This window comes from Apis dorsata, unplaced genomic scaffold (assembly GCF_000469605.1).
Source record: "Apis dorsata unplaced genomic scaffold, Apis dorsata 1.3 scaffold_129, whole genome shotgun sequence".
In the NCBI taxonomy this organism is placed as follows: domain Eukaryota; kingdom Metazoa; phylum Arthropoda; class Insecta; order Hymenoptera; family Apidae; genus Apis; species Apis dorsata.
Window position 1 is genome coordinate 510,750 of NW_006263422.1, and position 5,626 is coordinate 516,375.

The window sequence follows — 5,626 nt, forward strand, 5'->3', positions numbered from 1 at the left end:
TGAATTCCTGGTAAGGATTTAATTTATTCAGACGTGGCCTCGCGAACTGATTCCCATGTGCGACTCGGATCTTTAAAAGCCCGGCTGCCGAGTCACAAAACAAACACTCCGCTCGGTATTAATTCTCGTTAGTGCCCTCCGTTGCAGGGATTACCGATTACTTTTCGAGAGAAAAGAGAGGAGAGAGGGGGAGTGAAGAAAAAAAAGAGGAAGAAAGAAGATGAAAGAGGGAAAGGAGGGAGAGGAAAAGGTGGAAAAAAAAAAAAACAAAGGCTTAAGATTAAGGGAGGGGGGCGGAAGAGGCTTCAAGAATTCGCATAAATTGGTCCGCATTCTGCGCGCGGTCCTCTCGCCGCGAGGAAAAATCTTTCTGGGGCGAAAGGAGGAAAAACAAAAAAAAAAATGGAGAAGAACGAAGGGCCGAAACGACGACTTGGAAACGTCGAGATATATTTCGCCCCGGATCTCAATAAAGCAACGGCCAATGCAATTCTTTCCCCTTTTTTTTTTTCCTTTTTTTTTGTTTTTCCTCCTTTCGCCCCAGAAAGATTTTTCCTCGCGGCGAGAGGACCGCGCGCAGAATGCGGATAAATTTATGCGAATTCTTGGATCATCTTCCGCCACCCTCGATTATTCTTAAGCTTTTGCATTTTTTTTTTTTTTTTATCTTATGCTTAAGATCGATCGATGCTATTAGAGCCGTCGATTATTACGTTCCGTGGATCGTTTGGATTAAAATATTTATTGGAAGTATTCGAGATTAATGCCGAGAATCTATTGATTTTTTCTTATTCTATTTTGTATACAATGTTAATATTACTTGGATATATCTATTACAAATATTCTTAATTCCAATCCAAGAAAAAAAAAATTGGTTACTTCTTAGAATATTCTCCTAAGTTATAATGAAATTTATAAATGAAAATTAAGTTCAATTGTTTCTTTGATCTTCTCTATCAAAATCTATTAATATTATTAAGAATGCCAAAAAGAAATAACTTCATTTCAAACAAATCCATACAACTTCGAACTTGGCATTATAAAAATCCCTCGACCAATTTCCACCTACTGAAATTCCCAATACAATTTATATTATTACAATATATTATAACAACACCATCAAAATCTCCCAATTAATTTCCAGCTACTGGAAGAATTATAAATTAAGCTCGATTTACTTTCTCTCTCTCTCCCTTCTTTATTCGATGTATCTCAAACAACTTCATTTCCAACCAAAACCCGTACAACGTGGCACCATCAAAAAATCGAGCGATCAATTTTCACGCAACACACGATATTAAAGGAGGAAAGATCGACGCGTATCATCGACTCGTAAAAGTCGGATTTTCTCACGCGTTCGACAATAAAGTAGACTATTTTAAAGGCGAGGTTTACACGGGCACGGTACGGCCGAAATTCTGATCGAGCGGACCGGTTGGCCTTTGCATTCTTGCGATTGAGAGCCTTCTGCAAGGGTGCACCGACACGCCTCGGGCGGTTCCCATTGCGTCGTCGCTTCAGACGCCGACACATTCGTTTCGCGGTGCAACATTGCAACGGGCTTATACGAGTCAACTGTAAACATGGGCCAACCGTTTCGATCCCCCCTTTGGACCCGTTTACGTGATCCGGAGAAGGATGACACGAGTGGGATATCGAGTGAAGGTTTCCTCTTTCGCTTTGGAAGAGGAGGCAAACAAGGTAGAAAATGAGAATTATCGCGATCGTTCGATAAATATGGTCCAATTGGGTGAATTTAATGAAATTGAGGGTCCGAGAGAGGAACCGAAGATGTCGAAACCGATGGATCGAAGGGATTTTTGTGAATGGGGAAAAGAGATGGGAGAGAAGGATTCCCTTCTGGAGAAAGAGAAGGATATTTTGTTGGGTCGAATGGTGAATGAAAATTTCAATCGTAATGCGGATGCATGCATACAGATTTGGTTAAATATTAGTTATTCCTGATAATATTTTTCCATATAAATTTTTTGAATATATCAAGATTTTATCATTTTATTTTTGTCGTATCTCTTCTCCGTCAATAAAGATTCTTATTTATAACGTGTTTTTCTGCTCTTAAATATTTTGACAAATATTTACTTTTTAAAAATTCGAACAAAAAATGAAGATGTGTATGGAATTATAAATACATAAGTAATGAACGAATTTTTACTATTATTCTTATAAAATATTCAATTATTACCTATTCACCTATTTCTTTGACTGACTATAATCTCACCTGTAATAATTATCTCTAATTCCATTCATCTGATCATCATCTTTCTACCGACCATTCGATAGAATGCGTTTCGTGTAGCATAAACTTGCAACCGGGATCACACATCTTCTCTTTCAATTCTCAACATTCATCTAACAAGTTCTTCTCGACGTAACGTTCTTGTTCAATTTTATCCCCTGTAAAGTTGATTTATCGATTTAAACACGATATCAGGATGATTTCTTTATATTGTTGTAATATTGTTCTATTCAATTAAATTCTATTATTGGGTTTGGAATTTTTATACGTTTATTCGAAACTTAACGTTTGTAACGTTGTTTGTAATATATGGTGGAATGTATGGTGTGAAATATTGATAATTTCTTTTAAACAATTTATATATATTTAAAATTTTCTTTCTAAAAATGTAAAAAAATGTGTAAGAAGTGCTATCATATATTTTCCATATAAAGTTCAAAGCATAAGAAATCAAAATTTTTATCAAATATCAAAATTAATTTAAAAATATACTAAAAATTATAAAATCTCAAAATCGAATTTAAAAGAAAATATCCTATACTTCCACAAAATTCAAAGCATCATTCATAATCAATCTAATATTTATCTAGACATACATTTAGACATACACAAATGCGGACTAAGGCACAAGCACAAGATGTATATAAACAATAACAAGATTACGGTAGTGTACAATGTCGAAGCATCTCGAACGTTTCTGCGATGAATCGCGAGTATATACGTAATGGTCGAGCACAGCACGTTGGGATCGCAGTGAATCACCTTGTGAAGGTGGGCCGCCGGTTCTCTTGGCTACTTCTGCCAGTGTATTCAGGTGCACACGCACTCCAATACATATATACACATTTACAAACACAAGCATACAACCACCAGCCGCATACCTTTCCCTCCTTCTTCTTGTCTCAAGCTAAACCACCTTCCCCACCCCTTTCGCTTAACCGCCTCCCGCAACCACCGCCTACCACTCACCTTTCTCTCCCTTTCTCCTATCCTGCTTTTCTCTCTTTCTCTCTCTCACCGTCCATGAGACTCCAGACCTTTAATCCAATCTGTGTAATAAGCGCTGCCCTTTAAAAACCGCGGAAACCCGCTGTGTGCGACGACCCTTTAGGCCAGGGATACACGAACGTGTTTTATACGCCGCGTGTTGTATGGTCGCGTATTTTCTTCCATCGAAGTAGAAATCGTGTATTTTAATGCAATCGACTATATTGCTATGTAATACGTTCAGATGCTACGTCTACATTGCTTTTGAGAGTTGTTCGTGAATGTATGTGTTTGATCGCTGCTTACAAATTTGTAAATTACGTTCGATGTTAGTGTAGATATTCTTGCGAACAGCCAATAGCGTTCAACGATTGGTCAGCGAATAATGCTGTGAAAATTATTCGTTAATGAATAACTTTATAGTATCTCGTGAATATTTTACAATAATCTAATCAGTATAAATACAGCATTAAATTCGTTAAAACACTTACTTGACATTCAAATACGTTCTAAACTTGCGAACGAGATTCTTTGAAGGTGTGTATTCATCGATAAATAATTGACGAAATTGCTCGAAAATGGTGTCCTTCGGTGTTCGAAACGTAGTTTACGAATTGTTAAGAATAATTCGCGAATAGCAATGTGAATCTAATATGACATATTACCACGCTGTTCGTTGTTCGCAGATGAATTCGCTGTAACTTATTTGCTGAAGTGTCCACACTGGCTGACGATCATGTTTCACGAACAATTTGCGAATAAGCAATATGGATGCGGTATGACACATGCGCTGTGGCACGCTCATGAAGCGCCACCTGTCGTATGTGAAAAACGAAACACGTTAGCAATATGATACAATGTTTGATTGTACAGATTTTCGATAATAAAGAAATTTTAGAAAGTTTTGAGAAAAAACACGTTGACAATATGATGTAATCGGTTTGATTGTACAGATTTTCGATAATGAAGAAATTTTATAAAGTTTTGAGAAGAAGGATTCTGTGAGATTATTTCGATACAATGATTATTATCGATTGATCGAAGTTTTAGAATCGAACGATTCGATAGAGAATCGAATAAGAGGATTTGGCAAAGTTTTTTAGTCGCATTCTTTTCGAGTAAGAATGAAGATGGAAGATGGTGGTGAGGCAAGGTTGGGATTTGGAGGTGTGCACGGTTGGTGAGGAATTTTTGGGGAGTGGTTATAGGTGTGGTGAATAGGTTTCAGCGAGAAGTGTTGTTTAGATGAGCAGAATTTTTAGATGTGATTACTTGTCGTAATTGATAAAGGCATTCATATTGGAAGCTTGACAGGAATCGTAACAGGTGAGAAATTTTTCTTTGGAATGTGTAACATTATAGGATTCTATATGTAAATATCAATTAACTTTTTATTTTTTCTATAATCCTGAAAAATAATTCAATTTTTAGATTTTCTACACTTAATATCTACATAAATAGAACAAATATAGAACATGTGTCAAGCTGATATAACGCAAAACAGTTTCACGAAAGCCAAACGAACTTCTTCCACTTAAGATAAATGAAAATAAATGAAAAGATATACATGTTTGAAAATCTACAAACAAATCTAGAAACATCAACAAGAACTTTCAAAACCAATCTCTTTCATTTCACTAAGATACTCAACTTCTACATAAATAGAAATATACATATACCGAGTAACAATTCTACAAATCCATAACCTCAAACCATAACCTATAAATCCAACACGACAGAAATCAAATAAAACATTTTTATATTCAATGTCTACACAAAGCATAAAAATAAAAATTTGAAAATATGTATTTACTTATAATTCTATAAAATCACAATCTTGAGCTTTAAAAACTCAACAACTTATATCCTGTATATAAATATATAAATAATTTGACTAATGATTCTTTAAAAATTCAATAATAAACACAAGCCAATCTTCAACGAAAAATCAAAAGTTAAAAAATTAGAAAAAACAAACCACACACATTTACGCAATAACAATTCTACAAATCTATCTAATCTCTTTCATACTAAATCAAAAAATACATGTGTGTGTTACCAGTTACGTTTTGAAAGGCGTTCATGTGCGCAATTGCAATGAAGGAAGAAGTAAACGAGCAGCCAAAGACGACGACGACGACGACGAAGAAGAGGAAGAAGAAGAAGAAGAAGAAGAAGGCATGAAAGAAAGGCCCGGGCCTGCTCGGGTGTTCGCAGACCCGATCCTCGGTGTCTTGGGACCCACCACGCCATAGGATGCCTCCTTCTCCGTCGGTCGGCGGCTCAGCATCCTTTAATATCTCTCGGCGGCCTCCTCTCGTCCAGCGTTTCCTCTTTGTCGCTCGTGTTCCTGTTCAGAGCCTCCCCTCCCGCCGGACAGGC

At 36.5% G+C, this 5,626-nt stretch overlaps 2 long non-coding RNA genes across 2 annotated transcripts in view; one reads left to right on the forward strand and one right to left on the reverse strand.

Annotated features, from left to right (window-relative positions):
- Positions 1-4,044, reverse strand: part of LOC116185211 — a 4,481-nt gene extending 437 nt beyond the window's left edge. The window contains exons 1-3 of the long non-coding RNA XR_004150008.1: positions 3,736-4,044; positions 3,227-3,632; positions 2,240-2,415 (exon numbers count right to left, since the gene is read on the reverse strand). This is a non-coding gene — a long non-coding RNA (uncharacterized LOC116185211). The remainder of the gene's footprint in view (positions 1-2,239; positions 2,416-3,226; positions 3,633-3,735) is intronic.
- A 104-nt stretch (positions 4,045-4,148) lies between these two features.
- Positions 4,149-4,838, forward strand: LOC116185212. The gene is made up of 2 exons (XR_004150009.1): positions 4,149-4,570; positions 4,676-4,838. It is a non-coding gene; the product is annotated as an uncharacterized LOC116185212 (long non-coding RNA).
- The last annotated feature ends 788 nt before the right edge of the window (positions 4,839-5,626 follow it).